This window comes from Leucopleurus acutus, assembly GCF_964270905.1.
Source record: "Leucopleurus acutus genome assembly, chromosome: 13".
Lineage (NCBI taxonomy): Eukaryota > Metazoa > Chordata > Mammalia > Artiodactyla > Delphinidae > Leucopleurus > Leucopleurus acutus.
In genome coordinates, this window is record NC_139155.1 from 52,198,869 (window position 1) to 52,224,775 (window position 25,907).

The window sequence follows — 25,907 nt, forward strand, 5'->3', positions numbered from 1 at the left end:
TGTGGGTTATATCTATTCACAGTTATTGTATTTGAAATTAACAAGTATATTTATTAATTCATTGAAAAATAAATAATAAACTAATTGCAGGTTAATATAAATAACTTTTTAAATGAAAAACTATTTTCCAAAACAAAAAAAATTAGTGAAAGAATGGCAACTGTTTTACATTTTTGTAAATCTCTTTAATGTTTGGCCTAATAGAAGACAGCTGGAGTCTCTTATCAGCTTCAGCATTCAATCTTTATATGTTGTTCTGGTTGAAGCATATGAAGAAAATCTAGCTTCACACCAGTGTGTTGGGAGGAGTACTTTAATAACATTTTCAGATAATTGTGATACTCTTCTTTGACTCTACAACAAAACTCAACAAGTGGTAATTGCCTTTTTTTTTTAAATAAAGGTGTTTTTTTTTCCCTCTTAATATTTATTTATTTTGGCTGCACCAGGTCTTAGTTGTAGCACGTGGGATCTTCCTTGCAGCGTACCTGATCCTTTTTTAGTTGCATGTGGGCTCTTAGTTGTGGCATGCATGTGGGATCTAGTTCCCTGACCAGGGATTGAACCTGGGCTCCCTGCATTTGGGATCGCTGAGTCTTACCCACTAGACCACCAGGGAAGTCCCAACAAGTGGTAATTTCTTAAAGATTAGTTGCAATGTGGAATCTGAAACTGTATCTATATACTTTTCACACAATGTTGCATTAAATTTTATTGGTCTGTTTGTGCTTTGAATTGATCTTTTACCTGTGTATGATTTTGATCCCATGAACCCCCTGAATGGGTCTCTGGAATCCCCATGGTCCCTGTACCACACTTTGAGAACTGCTGCTTTAATGTAAATAATTTAATAGTTTAGAATTAATGTAATTATTGAAGCTGAAAGGGATAAAGGTAATATGGAAATAGAGTTGATAGTTAAGTGAAATGAGTAAGGTAAATATTTTTTTTCATGTTTTCTTTTCATCAAAAATATTATATCAGTAAATTAATAAATGCTTATGATGTGCCAGGAACTGTTCTAAGGACTTTATTTTTTTTTTTTTTTGGCGGTACGCGGGCCTCTCACTGTTGTGGCTTCTCCCGTTGCGGAGCACAGGCTCCGGATGCGCAGGCTCAGCGGCCATGGCTCACGGGCCCAGCCGCTCCGCGGCACGTGGGATCTTCCCGGACCAGGGCAGGAACCTGTGTCCCCTTCATTGGCAGGTGGACTCTCAACCACTGCGCCACCAGGGAAGCCCAGTACAGTCTTTCTGACGTATCCTTTATAATGCAGATATAGTTCCACTTTAGAAGATATATAATACCTAGATAATTTCTCTGTAAGGTATTTGAGATAGAAAATATGCTAATCCCTAGCATCTGTCACTGTTTAAAATATATTGTTTTAGACTATATTAACCCATCAGAAAATTGAGTTATTAAATAAATACTAGTAGTGTTAATGAAGGTAATCCTGTTGACATGGAAATTTGTTTTATTTTGTTAAATCATTTCAACTAGTATTTGAAACTTTGTTGTGACCATGGTCACTAAATGAAATTTTTCTTCAAAAACAAAAGTAGATAATTTTCATAGGACAAATTTAGGTTTATTTAAAAAGCCTGATGCATATTAAAGTCTGTTTCATTTCAGACTCACTTTTTTGGTAATAGCTTTATGGAGATAAAATCAACCCTTATAGAATACAACTCTGAGGTTTTAAGTATATTCAGAGTTGTGCAACCATTACCACTATCTAATTTTAGCATATTTTCATCATTCCAAAAATGATGAAAATACCTATACTAACATGTTATTCCTTTTTTTTTTTTCCCTGCCCACTTACTACCATCAATCTGCTTTCTTTTTTTGAAGATTTGTTTGTTCTGGACATCTCAGATAAATGGAATCAAACAACACGTGGCATTTTGTGACTGGCTTCTTTTACTTAGCGTAATGTTTTTAAGGTTAAACCATGTTGTAACATGTATCAGTACTTCATTCCTGTTTATGGCTAAATATAATATTCCATTATATGGACATACCACATTTTATTTATCCATTCGTTAGTTCATAGACAGTTGGGTTATGCCCACTTTTTGGCTGTTATGAATAATGCTGCTTTGAACATTTGTGTACAGGTTATTATGTAGACATCCAGTTTCACTTTTGACCTTTCCCGATATATTTTACATATATATATAAACACTATATGGTTTTTTTTTTATATGTATAAATTTATTTATTTATTTTTGGCTGCGTTGGGTCTTCGTTGCTGTGCGCGCGGGCTTTTCTCTAGTTGTGGCGAGCGGGGGCTACTCTTCCTTGCAGTGTGCGGGCTTCTCATTGTGGTGGCTTCTCTTGTTGCGGAGCACGGGCTCTAGGCACGCGGGCTTCAGTAGTTGTGGCTCGCAGGCTCTTGAGTGCAGGCTCTGTAGTTGTGGTGCACAGGCTTGGTTGCTGCACGGCATGTTGGATCTTCCCGGACCAGGGCTCAAACCCGTATCCCCTTCATTGGCAGGTGAATTCTCAACCACTGCACCACCAGGGAAGCCCTATATAGTTATTTATTTCACGACTGATAAGTACATTCTTTTTTGATGTGAAAGATTCAAACATTGCATAAACATATAAGTAAAATGGGAAGGTATTTTAAAAAATTCTTTGTATACCCTTTCATCTCCACTTTTACCACCCTACAGGTAAGTACTATTGATATTTTAGTGTGTATTCTTTCAGTGTGTTTTCTTTGTGTTAGAATACTTATATATGACACATTAATTTATCTCTTTCTTACAAAATTACTTTATGCAATTTATGTACTTCTTATTTCTAATGACTATCAAAATTCTACCTTGGCATTTTGTTTTTTTCTCCTTTGGACATTTGGGCTATTTTTGATATTTTTGCTAATGTAAATGCTACTGTTGTCATCGTTGCTGTCATGTAAATTTTTTTTTTTTTTGGTTTTATTTTCTTGATGTGGGTGGATGGTAGTATCATAAATTGTGGAGAACAGACATAGTGGAATGACCTGACTGTTAGATAGTTGAGTTTAAGGTGCCTTTAAGACATCAGGATGGACATGTCCAGTATGTTGTTGGATATCTGAGTATCACTAGGGATGGAAATTGTGTTGGGGATATTCATTTGTATGTTAATGGCTTACAGATAGTAATCGAAAGTATGAGTATAGATGAAATTATCTAATGTGTGTCTTTTGTGGTAAGAGAACAACACTTGGGGAATGTTAATTTGTAAGAGGCCAGTGGAAGAAGAGAATTAAAAAAATTAAATTGTCCATGTCTGTCTTTTTTAGAGTTTTAACTAATAATGTTGAGAATAATGTTGAGTTTTACTGAATATCTATTATAAATCTAGTGTAATAGAGAGAATTTGTCTTTGAATGTTTGGAAAAATTTATTAGGGACGATACCTTATATTACTGTGTGTGTTTTTGTTGCATTCTGTTAATGGTTTATTGTTGCTTCAGTTGTGACATTTTATATGTTTTTGGTTAGTGGTAATTAGTTTATGTTCTTTAAAATGCTTTTTAGTCTGTAAGTATTAATTGGGCGTTTTAGAAGGTGAGAAATACTTGGATTACCCTAAATAGTGTGTGAATGGATTGGCAGGATACACAGAGAAATAAGGAAGAGAAGACTATTTGTAGAGCCAGATCTTGTGCAAGGAAAAAACAGGAATCACCAAACACTAGACCTTATAGAAACCTGAAGATAATTCAGGACTCAGAAGGTTGCTGAGAAATTTCCTCTGGGGGAATTAAAACGAGGTAAGCCAGATGTTCAACCAGGGATGATTTTTGCCTCCCAGGGAATATTTGGCATTGTCTGAAGATATATTTGATTGTCAGAACTGAGGGGAAGGTGCTCCTGGTATCTAGCAGGTACACATCAGGGATGCTGCTGTTAAATACCCTCCATGCTCAAGACAAACACCACCACCACCACCACCCCACCGCCCGCAAAGATTTTATTTGCTCCAAAATGTTAGTAGTGGTGAGATTGGAAACCTTGCATGTTGGCTGCTCTTCGGTCAGTAATCTCTTTGGGGGCATAGGGGCAGGAGTTTCAGGATATAACTATTTATGAACTACCTAAGGGCCTGCACTTTTTTTTTTTTTTTAAAGCAGGTACATGTCGGCATGGTGAATTTTCAGAAAGGGGTTATGAACTTGACAAGCCACCAGACTCAGATTTTCAGTGAATATTTCTCTTATCTCTTGGATGTGGCAAAAGGATTGTGTAGTTGAAATGGACTAAGAATTGGTAGGTTATCAGAGTTTAGGCGATTAAGAACCTATGGTCATTCATGTGAATTTTAAAACCTATGATGTTTGTAATAGTTCGGTTTGAGAAGATTATGCTTGAAGAGTTTTTGGTGATCAATAGAGTACTATACTGAAGAAAGAAGGTATAAGAGCAGAATGGCATAAACCTTAAAAGAAAAGTGGAAAAAATTTTGCATGTGAGATGAAAAACTGCTGTGCTGGGAACACTGTAGGTCCCTTGATGTGATACAGCCTGCTTAAGAGGTGTATTAGTTTCCTATTGTCTTCTGTAACAAATTACCACAAACTTAATGGCTTAAAACAACAAAAATTTATTTTCTCACGGTTTTAGATGCCCAGAGTCAGAAATCAAGATGTAGGTATGGCTATGCTCTCTAAATAGGTTTTAGAGAGGAGTTTGTTTTTGGCCTTGTCCAACTTCTGGTGGCTGCCCTTGCATTCTTGGGCTCGTGAGCACAGACCCCCAGTCTCTGCCTGTTTTCACATTGTTCTCTACTTTCTGTGTTTGTCTCCCTATGAGTGTCTCTTATAAGGATACTTGTCACTGGATTTAGGGCCCACGTGAATGATCCAGGATGACCTCAAGATTCATATTTTCACTGGGAAAGGGTTTATGTGGGCTTCCAAAGGAGAGGGTTAAGAAAGAGTGAGATCCACTGTGGAAATAGAGTCAGGAGGAAGATAATAAAGGAAACGATAACCGATATGAGGAGCTTGCATTTGGTTGGTGGATGTGCATGACTTCTAGGGCCTTTGAGACTGGATCTGTGCAAATTGAAGGTCTTTGGTGTTAGAAAAATGATGCTATTGATAGACCTTTTAGTCTTTGCTTTATGCCAGGTTCAAACTGAGGACTGCTGAAAAGTTGTCCTGTGATCTCAGAAGCAAAATCTTTTCCAGCTGGTTGGATGGCTTTCTGAATTTGTACCAGTGTTTTATGGAACTGAAGAGACTTTTGAAGTAGTTGGGGAAATAGACCTTAAGTAAATTATTTTGGAATTGAGAGGTGTACTGAGCTGAATTCTGCAGTAAATCTTTTGACAGAATTACTACACCTTGAGATGGCTAGAAGTTTCCAATGATGTATGAAATATCAAAAGCATGTTGGGCAAAATAGTCCTAGGGTTGTATAGAAAAAAGGCTGTTTGATTTTAAGAAGTGTTTTTCTGGTGGGCATGGGGGTGGTTACATTGAGGTGATAGGGTAGTTGTTTTTATTTGACTGGTTGATGTCATGTATTAATAGAATTCCTAAAATTCAGTCATCTCTGTGTTCCTTTTATCAATTTTACTTGGTAGTGGTGGACCACTTGGCTATGCCCATGTTGTGTTAAAAATGCTAACTTGTTTTAATTTAAGGCTTTCATGTATCTTTTTGTATATGAGATTAGAAATGTGTGTGTAGTGTGTGTGTGCACATGCACATGTGCACACTAGTTTTGTTATCGAGACAAATTTTGTATTATTTTGGGTAACTTGTTTTTTTGCTGCATTCTGGAACAGAAAAGTTATCAGTTATTTGAAAGCAGAGCTGTTCCTTCTGCCTGGAACACTTTTTAGTCTCAGGTGGGAATATGATTAATGCAGTCAAGGGATAGCAAGGGGGCCAAGAAAACTGGAGCAGAGTGACCAGGGGAAAAACTAGGAAGTAGTTAATAGTTAATATGAGCCTTTGCTTTTGCTCTGATTGAGATGGGAAGTCACTGAAAGGTTTTGAGCAGAGAAATAACGGAGCCTGACTTAAATTTTAAAAGGACTACCTTGGCTGTTTTGTGTAAGAAGCTGAAGGGGGCGGGGGATGCAGGGAGGGAGGAACAAGGCTGAAGGCACAGTTACCAATTAGGAAGCTGTTGCAGAAATCCAGGTGAGGGATAGTGATAGCTTGGACCAGGGTGGTAGTGGTTGAGATGCTAAGTGGTCAGATTTTGGATGTGTTTTGAAGGTAGGTGAGTTAATGATGGCTTGAGTGGATATGAAGTTTAAGAGAAAAGTTGGGGTTGACTCCAAGGCTTTGTTCTAAACAATTAAGGATGAACATGTCATTTACTGAGATGAGGGGGAAAATCCTTTGGAAGCTTTAGGTTTAGGAGGCAAGATTAGGGGTTCAGTGATTGACATGTTAAAGTTTCAGATGTTTAGTAGTTCAGTAAAAATCTCTATGAATAGTATTCCTGTGGGTTTAAATTTTTTGTATTTCAGATTATATTCTCAGGCATTTCTAGATTCTAGATTCTTTTTGTTCTCATTTTCTTTGACCTACTGAGTAAATTGGGATAAATTATTTTCAGAATTTCCATTTTGGTGAGATTTTAAAATACATTGTATGCGCATTCTAAATTTAAAAAATGGTTAAAACCTTTATATGCCTGACCTGTTGAGTGTCAGGATAAATGGACAGAAATGCAATAAAAATGGAGAACTTTCTCAAAAATTTCAAAGTAATACATGTACATTGTTATTAAAGTCAAATTGCACTAAAAGCCATACAGTGTTGAATATCATCCCACTCCTCACCTTTCCGCATCTCCCAGTACCTTTCTCCAGGAGCTGCCACTTTCACTGTCCTAGCTGTTTTCTTTATATCTAGCTCCATAGTTTTGGTGGTATGCAATAACTTCTATATTTTGATTGATCAACTTCAGATGTTATTGACTTTTTGCCTCCATAGTTGAGAATTGGCTCCTGCTTTCTTCCCCATATACCTTAATAGAGTCACATTTCAAATTGTTTAAGCCAATAGTGAGTGGTACTATAACTATGTAAATATTGTTTACTGCCGAGCTAAGTATTTTTCTGAAACTATATCCCCCTTTTCACTTTTTTGTGGAGTTAGTAATTGCCTCACTTTTCTTTTGCTTAATTTCCTAAGATGTTAGGGCAATTTTTCTCCCCAAATGTCACATGCCCGACTATTATTTTTTGTACTCAAACAGCAGGTCCAATCCCTTCTCTAACCCACCCACACTACCTTCAGGGTTCCTTTTGGGATCCTTCATTCCATCTATTTCATTGTGGGTTGGTTGCTCTCTTGGCCTGTTCTCTAAAGTGTTTGTGCAGTTAATACTGCCACTGGCAGCAAATTACTTACATTCTTTGAATTCTCAGACTTTTTTGGGGGGGCCTGTCATGCAGCTTGTGGGATCTTAGTTCCAGGGATGGAACCTGTGCCCCCTGCAATGGAAGCATGGAGTCCTAACCACTGGACTGCCAGGGAATTCCCAGAATTCTCAGACTTTTAAATTTTAGCCCATTGTGGTGGTTTTCCATTGCCTTTTTGGATTTCTTTCTCCTTTCATCTCTCTTCCTCCTTTTTTTTGTGATGAGCTTGTTCAAATTTCTTGTCTGTTTTTTCCTTTGATTGGCTATTTTATTGATTTGTAGGATTTTAATAATATAATCTGTACATACTAATCTTCTGTAGGTTATGTTTTACCTTTTACATTTTATATCTATGATCAGTCCATTTGGCATTTGCTTTAGTATATGGTTCGAGGTAGGAATCCAGTTTCACTATTTTCCCCATATGATATCCAGTTGTCCCAGCACTATTTGTTTAAAAAATCTATTTTCCCAGCTATGGTATTGTATATCATAAACCAGTTGACCATAAACGTGAGCCTGATTCTGGGCACTCTGTTTTGTTTTGTTTTTTTCCAACATTTATTTATTTATTTGGCTGCGCCGGGTCTTAGTTGCAGCACTCGGGATCTTCGTTGCCTCGTGCGGGATCTTTTAGTTGCGGCATGTGGGATCTAGTTCCCTGACCAGAGATCGAACCCAGGCCCCCTGCATTGGGAGTGCGGAGTCTTAACCACTGGACCACGAGGGAAGTCCCTGGGCACTCTGTTTTGTGTCATTGTTCTGTCCCATTGGTCTGTCTACCCCTGAACCAATATCACACGTTACTGTGGTTTTACAATAAGTGTTGATATCTGGTAGGGCAGGTTCACCCACCTTGTGGTTTTCTTAAGTGTGATTTCTTATGGTTTATGTAAAATAGATTTTTAAAATTTCCAAACATCTGGGCATTTTCTACTTAGACTTTTGTGGGTTATTCATTTCTAGTATAATTGCATTGTGATCAGAGAGCACTTGTGGTATCATTCCTTAGATGTTTGTGGAGACTTGCTTTAGGACTTGTATTTGGGGACACCTTTGTAAATGTTCTATGTGTGCTTGAAAAGAATATATTTTGCAATTGTTGGGATAATGTGTATATATTTGTTTTTTTTAATTATTTTATTTTTTGGCTGCGTTGGGTCTTCTTTGCTGTGTGCGGTCTTTTCTCTGGTTGTGGTGAGCGAAGGCTACTCTTCGTTGCAGTGCGTGGGCTTCTCATTGCAGTGGCTTCTCTTGTGGCGCACGGGCTCTAGGTGCGCAGGCTTCAGTAGTTGTCGCTTGCGGGCTCTAGAGCACAAGCTCAGTAGTTGTGGCGCACAGGCTTAGTTGCTCTGTGGCGTTTGGGATCTTCCTGGACCAGGGCTTGAACTGTGTCCCCTGCATGGGCAGGCGGATTCTTAACCACTGTGCCACCAGGGAAACCCCGTGTATATCTTTATTAGTTCAAATTTAAAATTACTTGTCTTGTTCATAATTCTGTATAATTCATAATTCTGTACATTGAATTTTTTGTTCATTTGTTTTGTTTTTTGGTCTGCTTGTTCTGTCACTTGCTGAGAGGGGTGTTGCCATATCTCTAAGTTACAGTTTTGGATTTATGTGTTTCTCCTTGTAGTACTTGTAATTAGGGGACTCTATATATCAATTTGGGAATTACACGTTTTCAGACTATGTTTTTAGGTGTGTGCAGTTTGAAATTGTTACATCTTCCTGTTGAATTGAAGCTTTTATCATTAAGGTATGACTCTTTAATATTGCTTTTTGTTTTAAGGTTCTTGGCTTTTTGTTTTGGTTTGGTTTTTACCACACCACGCCACTTGTGAGATCTTAGTTCCCTGACCAGGGATTGAACCCGGGCCCTCAGCTATGAGAGCACGGAGTTTTAACCACTGGACCACCAGGGAAATCCCCTAACAGACTATTTAATGCTTTGGTGTGCTCTAGAGCAGGTGCTGATAAACTGTTTTGTCCCTTGGGCCAAATTTAGTCAGTTCTCCTCCTTTCCTTCATTCCTCAAAATGGTTTTACATTTTTTTTTAAGGGTTGTAAAAAAAAAAATAAACAAAAAACCAAAGAAGAATATGTAATCATGACTGTATGTGAGCTACAAAGCCTAAAATATTTGCTATCTGGCCCTTTGAAGAAAGAGAATATCATATGAGTCCACCCATGACAATAAATGGTCTTATCAAGCCTTATATTCCATCTTTGTTGGTTTATTACCTTTAGATTCACTCTTGTTCTCCAGACTCCTATTGATGGTTAGTGTAGAGACTGTTTCCTCCTAGGACTGGTCTCTTATTTCTTTGGACTGTGTTGGGATCTAATTCTCATATGACTGGGGAGAATTGGTATGTATTTCTTTTTGAGGCATCTGCTCCAGGTGCAGTAACTGAAAGGTTTTAACTCAGAAGGCTGGTTGGGGGTGTGTGTACCTTTGTAGGCAAGGGATTTGGGAGTTTATAGAGTTTTCAGCCTCCCTGTGTCTGCTCTAGATGTCCCTGCATCTTTGTCTTGAGTTCCCATTTACTACCCACTTTGTCAAAAAATAGGAGCCCACTGGTAGTACTCAGCAGGGTGGGAACCTGTATCATTTCTAGCAGATATACACCAGAACAAATACTAATTTTTTATTCTAGTACCCTTCAATTTGCTAATAGTTCTGTTTGTCCTTAAGCTTTGGGTGATTTAAGAAACATTCTAATCTGTACATGAGTGTAGATGGATGAATGCTGCTGCCTCTGTTTACTTCCTGCTTTTGAGACCTGTAACAGAAATGATCATGACCCATTGAATACTGGGCACGAATCCAAGAAGGAGGCTGTCGGTGGAGGACACTCATTTTTTTTTCCCTACTGTGAAAATTCCACTTCTTCCAAGTGCATCTTGTATTGGATACGTGTAATGCACTGCTACTCTGTGTTCTGCCTATTTTAAGGATACAGAAATTGTAGTTGGATGGTCTGTTAATATCAAGCATAAAGTTCTCAAAATAGATTATAAACACAGGTCTCTCTGGTTAGGACCCCCTCCCCTTGTGTATCTGGAGAAACTGAGTAAAAATTAAAAATAAGTAGAAGCCTTGGGTTGATACTTAATTCTGTCTTTGGAAGCTACCCCATATGGGGCAGCTGGTTCACAGAGACTTTGCTTCTCAAGAATGAGAAGTGGGATTAGAAGGATGGAAGCAGCTGCTAGTTAAGGTCAGTGTTTTTCTTGTCTCCATGAAATTTGGAGCAATATACAGAATTGACAGTTTCTGATTTGCTGTTGTGCCTAGAAATTAAAGGTAGCCTAGTTTGCTTTTCTCTTTTTTAAAAAATGGTTTTAGCAAGAAAAAAAGGACTCAGGTTACTAACGTGAGGAATGAGAGGGGATATTACTAACAACCTCACAGAAATAAAAGAGGATTATAAGAGAATACTATGAACAGTTGAATACACTAACAATTTTGAAAGCCTAGATACAATGAAAAAATTCCTAGAAAGAGATTGAGTCAAGAAGAAATAGAAAATCCAAATAGACCTATAACAAATAAAGAGATTGAATTAGTAACCAAAAAATCATCCAAAAAGAAAAACTCAGTCCCAGATGGCTTTACCAGTGAATTCTATCAAGTGTTTAAAGAATTAACATCAAGCATTCCTAAACTCCTCCAAAAAATGCAAGAGGAGGGAATACAGCTTAGCTAATTCTATGAGGCCACTGTAAAACCCTGATACCAAAATTAGACAAAGACATCATAAGAAAGGAAACTATGGTTCAATATTTTTTATAAATATACACATAAAAATTCCTCAACTCAGTACATGCAAACTGAATCCAGCAACATATAAAAAGGATTATACACCCTGACGAAATGGGATTTATCCTATCAGTGCAAAGTTGGTTCAACATATGAAAATTAACAAGGTGAGATACCATGTTAATAGAATAAAGGGGAAGAAAATCACATAATCACCTCAATAGATGCAGAAAAAGCATTTAACAAAATTTAACATCTTTCATGATCAGAACATTCAACAAAGCTGCAATAGAAGAGCATCTATGAAAAGCCTGTATCTAACATTATACTTACCAGTGAAGGACTGAAGGCTTTCCTCCTAAGATCAGCAATAAGACAAGGATATCTGCTTTTGCCACTTTTATTCAACATTGTACTGGAGGTTCCAGCCAGGACAATTTGGCAAGAAAAAGAAATAAAGGCATCCAGATTGGAAAGGAATAAGTAAAACTATATCTGTTTGCAGATGACACGGTTTTATATGGAGAAAATCCTAAGGAATCCACACAAAAAAACCTGTTAGAGCTAATAAATGAATTCAACAAGGTTATAAGATACAAGAACAACATACAAAAAGCAATTGTATTTCTCTCTACTAGTGATGCACCATCCAAAAAGGAAATTAAGAAAATAATTCCTTTTATAGTAGAATAAAAAACAATAAAATACTTAAGAATAAATGTAACAAAAGAAATCCAAGGCTTGTACACTGAAAATTATAAAACATTGTTTAAAATTATTAAAGATGACCTAAATAAGTGAAAAGATATCTATGTTCAAGAATTGGAAGACATATTATTAAGATGGCAGGATTCCTCAAATTGATCCTCAGATTCAGTACAATTCCTTATCAAAATCCTAGCTGACTTTTTGGGCAGAAATTGACAAACTGATCTTAAAATTAATATAAAAAAGCCAAAACAATCTTGAAAAAGAGAAATAAAGTTGAAGGAGTCACATTTCCTCATTTAAAAACTTAACTGAAAAAAGAGCCAATGGGAGTTCCCTGGTGGCCTAATGATTAGGATTCCAGGCTTTCACAACACTGCGTGGCCCAGGTTCAATCCCTGGTCAGGGAACTGAGATCCTGCAAGCCACATGGCGTGGCAAAAAAAAGAGAGAGAGCGCTAAGAATATATAGGGGAAAGGACAGTCTCTTCAGTAAACGGTGTTGGGAAAACTGGACAGCCACATGTAAAAGAATGAAACTGGAACACTATCATACACCATACACAAAAATTAACTCAAAATAGATTAAAGACTTGAACATAAGACCTGAAACCATAAAACTCTTAGAAGAAAACATAGGCAGTTAGCTCCTTGACATAAGTCTTGGTGATGATTTTTTGAATCTGACACCAGAAGCAAAAACAACAAAAGCAAAAATAAACAAGTGGGACTGCATCAAACTAAACAGCTTCTGCACAGCAAAGGAAACCAACAAAATGAAAAGGCAACCTACTGAATGGGAGAAAATATTTGCACATCATATATCTGAAAATACATGATGAATTCATATAACTCAATAAATAGCAAAAAAAAAAAAACAGTTCAAATAAAAAATGGGCAGAAGATCTGAATGGAATTCTTCCAAGGAAGACATACAGAGAGTCAACAGGAACATGAAAATATGCTCAGAATCACTAATCATTAGGGAGATGCAAATCAAAATCACAATGCTATATTACCTCATACCTGTTAGAATGGCTGATATCAAAAAGACAAGAAATAAAAAGTGTTGGCAAGGATGTGGAGAAAAGGGAACCCTTGTGTACTGTTAGTGGAAATGGAAATTGGTGCAGCCACTATGGAAAACAGCATGGAGGTTCCTTAAAAAATTAAAAATAGAACTACCATATGATCCAGCAATTCCACTTCTGGGTATTTACCTGAAGAAAATGAAAAACACTACCTCAAAAAGATATATGTACCCCCATGTTTATTGCAGTGTTATTTGCAATAGCCAAGTTATGGAAACAATCTAAGTGTTCATCCATGGATAAATTTTTGTACATCAAAGGACTCTTATCAAAAATGTGAAAAGACAGCCAATAGAATTGGAGAAAAATATTTGTGGTTCATACATCTGATGAGAGTCTAATATCCAGGTAAAAAACTGTTTCAACTCAATGATAAAAGGAAAAATGACCAAATTTTTAGAATGAGGAAAGGATTCAAATAGACATTTCTCCAGAGAAGAAATACAGATGGCCAATAAGCACATGAAAAGATGCTCAACATAATTACTCATTAGGAAAATACAAATTAAAACTTCAATGAGTTACTACTTTACACCTAAAAGGATAACTAAAATTTTAAAAATTAATAATAAATGCTAACAGGGTTGTAGAGAAATTGGAACCCACACACATAGCTGGTGGGAATGTAAAATGTTGCAGTTGATTTGGAAAACAGTCCCTCAGAAGTTAAACACAGAGTTTCCATATGGCCCAATGGTTATATTCTTAGGTATGTACCCAGGAAACTTGAAAACATGTTCACATAAAAACTCCTTCAGGATTATTCGTAGCATTATTCATGATAGCCAAAAAGTAGAAACAGCCCATCTAACAATCCATCAACTGATGGATAGGCAAACAAAATGTGATATATTTATACAATGGAATAGTATTTAGCCGTAAAGCACAAGATATTACTGAAACATGCTGCAACCCTGCTTGAACCTTGAAAACATTACGTTAAGTGAAAGAAGCCTACCACAAAAGGCCACATGTATTTATGATTTCATTTATATGAAACATCCAGAATAGCCAAATCCATAAAGACAGAAAGTGGATTTGTAATTGCCAGGGACTGGAAGGGGGGTGAGAAATAAGAGAATGACTGCTAATGGGTTTGGGGTGGCAAAAATACTCTGGAACTACTGGCAATTGTTGTACAACTCTGAATATACTAAAACCTACTAAATTGTACACTATAAATAGGTGAATTTTATAGTCCTATCTCAAATTACATCTCAATTATAAAAAAATTTTTTTTTCTGACCACATAACGTAACTTGTGGGATCTTAGTTCCTCATCCAGGGATTGAACCCAGGCCCTCAGCAGTGAGAGCATGGAGTCTTAACTACTGGACTGCCACGGAATTCCCGAATATAAAATGGTTTTAAAAAAATCACTTTAAACTTAAAAATATATTGGGTGATGTAATCTAAATATTTTAATGATTAAAATTTGAGTATATTTTATTATAATGTACTGTTGGGAAATTGGATGTACTCTTAAATTCTCAGGTACTTTCTAACATATATCTTGTAAATTATCTTTCTATATAAATGTTATTGTGGGTTTTCTGAAGTGATCATTTTATGTTCTTTATTTACTTTTTTAATTTTGGCTGTGTTGGGTCATCGTTGCTACACGCAGGCTTTCTCTAGTTGCGGCGAGCGGGGGCTGCTCTTTGTTGCAGAGCACAGGCTCTAGGTGCGTGGGCTTCAGTAGTTGTGGCACGTGGGCTCAGTAGTTGTGACTCGTGGGCTCTAGAGCTCAGGCTTAGTAGTTGTGGTGCACGGGCTTAGTTGCTCCCCGGCATGTGGGATCTTCCTAGACCAGGGATAGAACCCGTGTCTCCTGCATTGGCAGGCGGATTCTTAAACCACTGCGCCACCAGGGAAGTCCCATGTTAAGTTTGATTATTGTTTTTTGGCCCCAATATTGATTTTATTAGAATTCTATTAATAACTTGGCTCTGGGTTGTGGAGGGATCTTGTCAGTTTAACAGGTTAGAGAATGCATTTCAGTCCTTGATTGCAAGATTTTATTTAATAGAAAGGGATGTTGTTAAGTTGTATAATGCTAGGTTGATAATGATTTAACACGTAGGGCAAACTAAAGTGAAGTGATCCTTAGCATGCCTGAACAGGTGAGTGACAAGTACTGCAGATTTGTGTATCAGTTAACCTTTCTATTATGGTAGGTCCCAACTGCCAAATGTTAAAATATTTAGAAATTGCGAGGAAAAGAAGTAAAGTAAGGTAATTCATCATTTTTAAAATTAAAATTCTTGGCGCTAAAGTAATAAAGGAAATTAAATGAGTTTTCTGTTTTTTCAAGTTATTGTACCTCTGAGGCTTAATCTTGGGTAAATATGGAGCTTCCCAGAAAATTTAACTGCAATATGTATTAATCAGTTATTGCTGAATGAGAAACTGCCCTACAGCTCAGTGGTTTAAAACAGCAGTTATTTTTGCTTATATATCTGTAGAGCTGCTGTGGGTTAGGTGACTTAGGCTTAGCTGTGGGTGTGTGGGTGGGCTTTAATTCTCCCTGTGGGTTGGGCTTGGCACCTCATTTGGGGTTTGGCCCAGTCTTACTGTTTGTGTTTCTTCTGGGGCCTAGGCTGAAGGGGCAGCATCTTCCTGCTGAAACTCTTCTCGTGGTGATGACAGAGGTAACAAGAGGGCAAGACCAACTGCACAAAGATATTTCAAACCTCTGTTTGCATACTTTCTGCTAACACCCCATTGGCCAAATCATCAGATGCAAGGCTATGGGGGCAGGAGAGTATATCCACCATGAGGCCAAAGTAAGACATATGGTCAAGCTAAGCATCTGATGGGAAGGAAAATAATATACTCCTTACAGGGAGGTGGGGTTTCGGATAGAAGGTAGTGGTTATTTTTGAAGAAAAACCAAATCTATTATACAGTACAAAAAATGAGATGGGGCTTCCCTGGTGGCGCAGTGGTTGAGAGTCCGCCTGACAATGCAGGGGACACGGGTTCGTGCCCTGGTCCGGGAAGATCCCACATACCGCGGAGCAGCTGGGCCCGTGCACCATGGCTGCTGAGCCTGCGCGTCCGGAGCCTGTGCTCTGCAACGGGAGAGGCCACAACAGTGAGAGGCCTGCGTACCGCAAAAAAAAAAAAAAAAAAAAAAAAAAAAATGGTGACCATATTGAGTTGCATGATTTTTGTATGTCAAGTGAAAAATCGTCACTAGGCCATTGTTTAGTCTAGTTTAGTCTAAGTTGTTTTTTTGTTTTTTTCTTTACATCTTTATTGGAGTATAATTGCTGTACAATGGTGTGTTAGTTTCTGCTTTATAACAAAGTGAATCAGTTATATATATACATATGTTCCCATATCTCTTCCCTCTTGAGTCTCTCTCCCTCCCACACCTCCAGGCGGTCACAAAGCACCAAGCTGATCTCCCTGTGCTATGCGCCTGCTTCCTATTAGCTATCTACCTTACGTTTGGTAGTGTATATATGTCCATGCCTCTCTCTCGCTTTGTCACAGCTTACCCTTCCCCCTCCCCATATCTTCAAGTCCATTCTCTAGTAGATGTGTGTCTTTTTTCCTGTCTTACCCCTAAGTTCTTCATGACATTTATTTTTTAAAAATTCCGTATATATGTGTTAGCATACGGTATTTGTCTTTCTCCTTCTGACTTACTTCACTCTGTGTGACAGACTCTAGGTCTATCCACCTCATTACAAATAGCTCAATTTCGTTTCTTTCTATGGCTGAGTAATATTCCATTGTATATATGTGCCACATCTTCTTTATCCATTCATCTGATGATGGACACTTAGGTTGTTTCCATCTCCTCGCTATTGTAAATAGAGCTGCAATGAACATTTTGGTACATGACTCTTTGAATTATGGTTTTCTCAGAGTATATGCCCAGTAGTGGGATTGCTGGGTCATATGGTAGTTCTATTTGTAGTTTTTTAAGGAACCTCCATACTGTTCTCCATAGTGGCTGTACCAATTCACATTCCCACCAGCAGTGCAAGAGTGTTCCCTTTTCTCCACACCCTCCCCAGCATTTATCGTTTCTAGATTTTTTGATGATGGTCATTCTGACTGGTTTGAGATGATATCTCATTGTAGTTTTGATTTGCATTTCTCTAATGATTAATGAAGTTGAGGATTCTTTCATGTGTTTGTTGGCAGTCTGTATATCTTCTTTGGAGAAATGTTTATTTAGGTCTTCTGCCCATTTTTGGATTGGGTTGTGTGTTTTTTTGTTATTGAGCTGCATGGGCTGCTTATAAATTTTGGAGATTAATCCTTTGTCAGTTGCTTCATTTGCAAATATTTTCTCCCATTCTGAGGGTTGTCTTTTGGTCTTGTTTATGGTTTCCTTTGCTGTGCAAAAGCTTTGAAGTTTCATTAGGTCCCATTTGTTTATTTTTGTTTTTATTTCCATTTCTCTAGGAGGTGGGTCAAAAAGGATCTTTCTGTGATTTATGTCATAGAGTGTTCTGCCTATGTTTTCCTCTAAGAGTTTGATAGTTTCTGGCCTTATATTTAGGTCTTTAATCCATTTTGAGCTTATATTTGTGTACGGTGTTAGGGAGTGATCTAATCTCATACTTTTATATGTACCTGTCCAGTTTTCCCAGCACCACTTATTGAAGAGGCTGTCCTTTCTCCACTGTACATTCCTGCCTCCTTTATCTAAGATAAGGTGACCATATGTGCGTGGGTTTATCTCTGGGCTTTCTGTCCTGTTCCATTGATCTATCTTTCTGTTTTTGTGCCAGTACCATACTGTCTTGATTACTGTAGCTTTGTAGTATAGTCTGAAGTCAGGGAGCCTTATTCCTCCAGCTCCGTTTTTCGTTCTCAAGATTGCTCTGGCTATCCGGGGTCTTTTGTGTTTCCATACAAATTGTGAAATTTTTTGTTCTAGTTCTGTGAAAAATGCCAGTGGTAATTTGATAGGGATTGCATTGAATCTGTAGATTGCTTTGGGTAGTAGAGTCATTTTCACAATGTTGATTCTTCCAATCCAAGAACATGGTATATCTCTCCATCTGTTTGTATCATCTTTAATTTCTTTCTTCAGTGTCTTATACTTTTCTGCATACAGGTCTTTTGTCTCCTTAGGTAGGTTTATTCCTAGATATTTTATTCTTTTTGTTGCAATGGTAAGTGGGAGTGTTTTCTTGATTTCACTTTCAGATTTTTCATCATTAGTGTATAGGAATGCCAGAGATTTCTGTGCATTAATTTTGTATCCTTCTACTTTACCAAATTCATTGATTAGCTCTAGTAGTTTTCTGGTGGCATATTTAGGATTCTCTATGTATAGTATCATGTCATCTGCAAACAGTGACAGCTTTACTTCTTCTTTTCCGATTTGGATTCCTTTTATTTCCTTTTCTTCTCTTATTGCTGTGGCTAAAACTTCCAAAACTATGTTGAATAAGAGTGGTGAAAGTGGGCAGCCTTGTCTTGTTCCTGATCTTAGTGGAAATGCTTTCAGTTTTTCACCATTGAGGACGATGTTGGCTGTGGGTTTGTCATATATGGCCTTTATTATGTTGAGGAAAGTTCCCTCTGTGCCTACTTTCTGCAGGGTTTTTATCATAAATGGGTGTTGAATTTTGTCGAAAGCTTTCTCTGCATCTATTGAGATGATCATGTGGTTTTTCTCCCTCAATTTGTTAATATGGTGTATCACATTGATTGATTTGTGTATATTGAATATATTTGCGTATATTCCTTGCATTCCTGGAATAAACCCCCCTTGATCATGGTGTATGATCCTTTTAATGTGCTGTTGGATTCTGTTTGCTAGTATTTTGTTGAGGATTTTTGCATCTATGTTCATCAGTGATATTGGCCTGTAGTATTCTTTCTTTGTGACATCCTTATCTAGTTTTGGTATCAAGGTGATGGTGGCCTTGCAGAATGAGTTTGGGAGTGTTCCTCCCTCTGCTATATTTTGGAAGAGTTTGAGAAGGATAGGTGTTAGCTCTTCTCTAAATGTTTGATAGAACTTGCCTGTGAAGCCATCTGGTCCTGGGCTTTTGTTTGTTGGAAGATTTTTTAATCACAGTTTCAATTTCAGTGCTTGTGATTGGTCTGTTCATATTTTCTATTTCTTCCTGATTCCGTCTTGGCAGGTTGTGCATTTCTAAGAATTTGTCCATTTCTTCCAGGTTGTCCATGTTATTGGTATAGAGTTGCTTGTAGTAATCTCTCATGATCTTTTGTATTTCTGCAGTGTCAGTTGTTACTTCTCCTTTTTCATTTCTAATTCTATTGATTTGAGTCTTCTCCCTTTTTTTCTTGGTGAGTCTGGCTAATGGTTTATCAATTTTGTTTATCTTCTCAAAGAACCAGCTTTCAGTTTTATTGATCTTTGCTATCGTTTCCTTCATTTCTTTTTCATTTATTTCTGATCTGATTTTTATGATTTCTTTCCTTCTGCTAACTTTGGGGTTTTTTTGTTCTTTTTTCTCTAATTGCTTTAAGTGCAAGGTTAGGTTGTTTATTCGAGATGTTTCCTGTTTCTTAAGGTAGGATTGTATTGCTATAAACTTCCCTCTTAGAACTGCTTTTGCTGCATCCCATAGGTTTTGGGTCATCGTGTCTCCATTGTCATTTGTTTCTAGGTATTTTTTGATTTCCTCTTTGATTTCTTCAGTGATCACTTCGTTATTAAGTAGTGTATTGTTTAGCCTCCATGTGTTTGTATTTTTTACAGATCTTTTCCTGTAATTGGTATCTAGTGTCATAGCGTTGTGGTCAGAAAAGATACTTGATACAATTTCAATTTTCTTAAATTTACCAAGCCTTGATTTGTGACCCAAGATATGATCTATCCTGGAGAATGTTCCATGAGCACTTGAGAAAAATGTGTATTCTGTTGTTTTTGGATGGAATGTCCTATAAATATCAATTAAGTCCATTTTGTTTAATGTGTTATTTAAAGCTTGTTTCTTTATTGATTTTCATTTTGGATGATCTGTCCATTGGTGAAAGTGGGGTGTTAAAGTCCCCTACTATGACTGTCGATTTCCCCTTTTATGGCTGTTAGTATTTGCCTTATGTATTGAGGTGCTCCTATGTTGGGTGCATAAATATTTACAATTGTTACTGTTACAATTCTTGGATCGATCCCTTGATCATTCTGTAGTGTCCTTCTTTGTCTCTTGTAATAGTCTTTATTTTAAAGTCTATTTTGTCTGTTATGAGAACTGCGACTCCAGCTTTCTTTTGGTTTCCATTTGCATGGAATATCTTTTTTCATCCCCTTACTTTCAGTCTGTATGTGTCTCTAGGTCTGAAGTGGGTCTCTTGTAGACAGTATATATATGGGTCTTGTTTTTGTATCCATTCAGCCAATCTGTGTCTTTTGGTGGGAGCATTTAGTCCATTTACATTTAAGGTAATTATCGATATGTATGTTCCTATTCCCATTTTCTTAATTGTTTTGCGTTCGTTATTGTAGGTCTTTTCCTTCTCTTGTGTTTCTTGCCTAGAGAAGTTCCTTCAGCATTTGTTGTAAAGCTGGTTTGGTGGTGCTGAACTCTCTCAGCTTTTGCTTGTCTGTAAAGGTTTTAATTTCTCCATCAAATCTGAATGAGATCCTTGCTGGGTAGAGTAATCTTGGTTGCAGGTTTTTCTCCTTCATCACTTTAAATATGTCCTACCAGTCCCTTCTGGCTTGCAGAGTTTCTGCTGAAAGATCAGCTGTTAACCTTATGGGGATTCCCTTGTGTGTTATTTGTTGTTTTACCCTTGCTGCCTTTTTTTTTTTTTATTTTTTGTGGTACGCAGGCCTCTCACTGTTGTGGCCTCTCCCGTTGCGGAGCACAGGCTCTGGATGCGCAGGCTCAGCGGCCGTGGCTCACGGGCCCAGCCGCTCCATGGCATGTGGGATCTTCCCGGACCAGGGCACGAACCCATGTCCCCTGCATTGGCAGGTGGACCCTCAACCACTGCGCCACCAGGGAAGCCCCCCTTGCTGCTTTTAATATGTTTTCTTTGTATTTAATTTTTGACAGTTTGATTAATATGTGTCTTGGTGTGTTTCTCCTTGGATTTATCCTGTATGGGACTCTCTGTGCTTCCTGGACTTGATTAACTATTTCCTTTTCCGTATTAGGGAAATTTTCAACTATAATCTCTTCAAATATTTTCTCAGTCCCTTTCTTTTTCTCTTCTTCTTCTGGAACCCCTATAATTCGAACGTTGGTGCATTTAATGATTTAATGTTGTCCCAGAGGTCTCTGAGACTATCCTCAGTTCTTTTCATTCTTTTTTCTTTATTCTGCTGTGCAGTAGTTATTTCCACTATTTTGTCTTCCAGGTCACTTATCCGTTCTTCTGCCTCAGTTATTCTGCTATTGATCCCATCTAGAGTATTTTTCATTTCATATATTGTGTTGTTCATCATTGTTTGTTTCATCTTTAGTTCTTCTAGGTCCTTGTTAAATGTTTCTTGCATTTTGTCCATTCTATTTCCACGATTTTGGATCATCTTTACTATCATTATTCTGAATTCTTTTTCAGGTAGACTGCCATTTCCTCTTCATTTGTTAGGTCTGGTGGGATTTTATCTTGCTCCTTCATCTGCTGTGTGTTTTTCTGTCTTCTCATTTTGCTTATCTTACTGTGTTTGGCGTCTCCTTTTTGCAGGCTGCAGGTTCGTAGTTCCCATTGTTTTTGGTGTCTGTCCCCAGTGGCTGAGGTTGGTTCAGTGAGTTGTGTAGGCTTCCTGGTGGAAGGGGACTAGTGCCTGCCCCTCCTGTTGGAGGGGACTAGTGCCTGTGTTCTGGTGGGCGAGGCTGGATCTTGTCTTTCTGGTGGGCAGGTCCACGTCTGGTGGTGTGTTTTTGGGTGTCTGTGGACTTATTATGATTTTAGGCAGCCTCTCAGCTAATGGGTGGGGTTGTGTTCCTGTCTTGCTAGTTGTTTGGCATAGGGTTTCCAGCACTGTAGCTTGCTGGTCGTTGAGTGAAGCTGGGTGCTGGTGTTGAGATGGAGATGTCTGGGAGATTTTCGCCATTTGATATTATGTGGAGCTGGGAGGTCTCTTGTGGACCAGTGTCCTGCAGTTGGCTTTCCAACCTCAGAGGCACAGCACTAACCCCTGGCTGCAGCACCAAGAGCCTTTCATCCACACGGCTGAGAATAAAAGGGAGAAAAAGTAGAAAGAAATAATTGAAAGAAAGAAAGAAAGAAGGAAAAGGAAGGAAGGAAGATGGAAAGAAGGAACGAAAGGAGGGAGGGAGGGAGGAAGGAGGGAAGGAAGGAAAAAAAGAAAGAAGGAAAGATTAAAGTGAAATAAAAGAAGAAAATATAATAAAGTTATTAAAATAAAAAATAATTATTAAGAAAAAAATTTTAAAAAACGGACGGATAGAACCCTAGGACAAATGGTGGAAGCAAAGCTATACAGACAAAATCTCAGACAGAAGCATACACACACACACAAGAAGAGGAAAAGGGGAAAAAAATCATAAATCTTGCTCTCAAAGTCCACCTCCTCAATTTGGGATGATTCGTGTCTATTCATGTATTCCACAGATGCAGGGTACATCAAGTTGATTGTGGAGCTTTAATCTGCTGCTTCTGAGGCTGCTGGGAGAGATTTCCCTTTCTTTTCTTTGTTCTCACAGCTCCCAGGGGCTCAGCTTTGGATTTGGCCACGCCTCTGCGTGTAGGAGGGCGTCTGTTCTTCGCTCAGACAGGACCGGGTTAAAGGAGCAGCTGCTTTGGGGACACTGGCTCACTCAGGCCGGGGGGAGGGAGGGGCACGGAGTGCTGGGCAAGCCTGCGGCGGCAGAGGCCGGCATGACGTTGCACCAGCCTGAGGCGTGCCGTGCATTCTCCCGGGGAAGTTGTCCCTGGATCCCGGGACCCTGGCAGTGGCGGGCTGCACAGGCTCCCTGGAAGGGGGGTGTGGATAGTGACCTGTGCTCGCACACACGCTTCCTGGTGGCGGCAGCAGCAGCCTTAGCGTCTCATGCCCGTCTCTGGGGTCCACGCTTTCAGCTGCGGCTCGCGCCCGTCTCTGGAGCTCCTTTAAGCAGCGCTCTTAATCCCCTCTCCTCGCTCACCAGGAAACAAAGAGGGAAGAAAAAGTCTCTTGCCTCTTCGGCAGGTCCAGACTTTTCCCCGGACTCCCTCCCGGCTAGCCGCTAGCCGTGGTGCACTAACCCCCTGCAGGCTGTGTTCACGCCACCAGCCCCAGTCCTCTCCCTGCGCTCTGACCGAAGCCCGAGCCTCAGCTCCCAGCCCTGCCCGCCCCGGCGGGTGAGCAGACAAGCCTCTCGGGCTGGTAAGTGCCGGTCGGCACCGATCCTCTGTGCGGGAATTTCTCCGCTTTGCCCTCTGCATCCCTATTGATGTGGTCTCCTCCGCGGCTCCGAAGCTTTCCCCCTCTGCCACCCGCAGTCTCTGCCCACGAAGGGGCTTCCTAGTGTGTGGAAACCTTTCCTCCTTCACAGCTCCTTCCCACCGGTGCAGGTCCCGTCCCTATTCTTTTGTCTGTTTTTTCTTTTGCCCTACACAGGTACGTGGGGAGTTTATTGCCTTTTGGGAGGTCTGAGGTCTTCTGTCAGCGTTCAGTAGGTGTTCTGTAGGAGTTGTTCCACGTGTAGATGTATTTCTGGTGAATCTGTGGGGAGGAAGGTGATCTTCACGTCTTACTCTTCCGCCATCTTCCCCTCATCCCTAAGTTGTTTTAATACTTAATAGACAGTTAATAGACAATACCGTTTTTGTATTCTCATGTTTTTTTATAGATTGTTTTACTTTAGCATAGAATTATTTTTTTTTTAAGATTAACAACCAGAAAACACACAGTAAGTTATTAGAAGCATCATTCATTAGAAGCATCGTCCATCAACCTGAAGAAAAAAGTTACGTGATTTTCATTTCAGGAAGGTAAGTGGCCTATACTATTACAGTTCAGTGCCTTCAAAGATAGTTGGTCAGTATGCCAAATATACTTAATATATTCAGAGAAATGTAACTTTTTTTGACAAGATTATATGTTTACATAATAAAATGGGGTAGTTAGTGAAAAGTAAGTTTTTTTGTCACACTTCTCACTTGGTCCCGTAGTTCTCTTTCCCAGAAGTCTTCACTATTACTAGTTTCTTGTGTATCCTTCCATACCTTTTGTGTGCCTAAACAAGCATATGTTTCTATATCTTTCCTTCCTCCCACTGTCTCCCTTTTTTTCTTTTTACACAAAGGGAAGTACACCCTGTTATGCACCTTGCATTATTTGGCTTAACAGTGTTTCTCGGTTCTAGGTCCATATCAGTTACTTACAGTTCTATTTATTAGACAGATTTATTAAAGCATAATTTATAATAAAGTGCACCCTTTTAAAGTGTACAATTTGGTGGATTTTGAGAGATTTACACACTCTTGGAACCACCATCATAATCAAGATAGAGATCATTTCCATTACCTCCAAAAGTCTATCTCTCCCTCCACTCCTGACCCCAGGCAGTGACTCATCTGCTTTCTGTTACTGTAGATAAGTTTGCCTTTTCTAGAATTTCCAAAAAGTCGAATCATAGTTTGTATAGTCTTTGTGTCTAGCCTTTTTCATTCAGCATCCTGATTGTGAAGTTCGTTCATGTGGTTCCAGTAGTTTGCTCCCTTTGATTGCAGAGTGTTCTGTTATATTGACATACCACATTTTTGTTTATCCATTCACCCGACTTTTGGGTTGTTTTCAGATTTTGGTTATTGTACACAAAGCTGCTTTTAAGATTTTTGGACAAGTTTTTATGTGGAGTGAACAGTATTCCTTCCTAAAAAATCTTTGTTTACCTCAGAATCTCAAAGATTTTTGCCTTTTTTTTTCTTTTAGAGTTTTATAGTTTTACATTATGTCTGTGATCAGTCTCAACTTAGTTTTGTGTGTTGTGTGAGGTAAGTGTTGATTTTTTTTTTTTTTCTACTTGGATATCCAGTAGTTCCAACACTGTTTTTTTTCAGAGTTTTCTTTCAACTGACCATAAATGTATGGGTCTGTTTCTGGATTTTCTTCCATTGATCTCTGTGTCCCTTTGTCTTGATTACTGTAGCTTTTTAGTAAGTCTTGAAATCAGATAGTGTATTTCGAGGTTTTTTTTAAAGGGCTTTGACTATTGTATGTGGATTTTTTTTTCTTTTTCACATAAGTTTTAAAATCAGCTTGTCAGTTTCTATATAAAAAGCCTGTGGGAATTTTGCCTGGAATTGAGTTGAATCTTATCTCTGCTTTGACATGATTGCATGATATATTATGAGTGTGTCATTAATTATAAAGCAGTTTATAATGATGGACGTTGTGGATTTTCAGTCTGTTGCTCCAGTGTTCCAGTGAATTTTGTATTTACTTGTGTCTGTGCACTTGTGCAAGTATATCTGTAATATAAAGTCTTGAAAATGAAATTGTTTGATATTTAGCATTTATAATATAATATTGATTGATATTGACAAATTGTCCTGCATAGACATTGAATCACCTGCAGTAATATGAGAGTAACCTGTCACAAATCCTTGCTAAGACTGTGTTGTTAAACTTCTTGATCTTTTGCCAGTCTGACAGGTAAAAAATGGTATTTTGATTTGGTTCTAATTTGTTATTCTGTTATTATTTCACCAGCCATCTGTGGTTTACTTCCGGTGAATATATTATGGTGATAAGCTTATGCAGTTTCTTGCCAGTATTTTTCCCCCAGTTTTATCCCTCAAACTTGACTTCTGAATTTTGTGACAAGGCTTGAAAGCCTTACCCACTCAAGACAAATACTAAAATTCTCCCAAGTTTTAATCTGTTTTTTTATGGGGGGGGTTGTTTTATTTTTATTATTATTATTATTTTTGGCCGCACCGCGCAGTTCCCCAACTGGGGATTGAACCCGCGCCCTTGTCAGTGAAAGCACAGAGTCCTAATCATTGGACCACCAGGGAATTCCCATGACAAACTTTTCAAA

The 25,907-nt window shown here is 38.4% G+C and overlaps 1 protein-coding gene across 3 annotated transcripts in view; it reads left to right on the forward strand.

Annotated features, from left to right (window-relative positions):
• The window catches only part of ESCO1 (establishment of sister chromatid cohesion N-acetyltransferase 1), a 72,222-nt gene that overhangs the window by 2,669 nt on the left and 43,646 nt on the right, over positions 1-25,907 (forward strand). For all 3 annotated transcript variants that reach the window (XR_014326692.1, XM_082853113.1, XM_082853114.1), the window contains exon 2: positions 23,750-23,853. The gene's annotated coding sequence lies outside the window, so the exon portion shown is untranslated. The remainder of the gene's footprint in view (positions 1-23,749; positions 23,854-25,907) is intronic.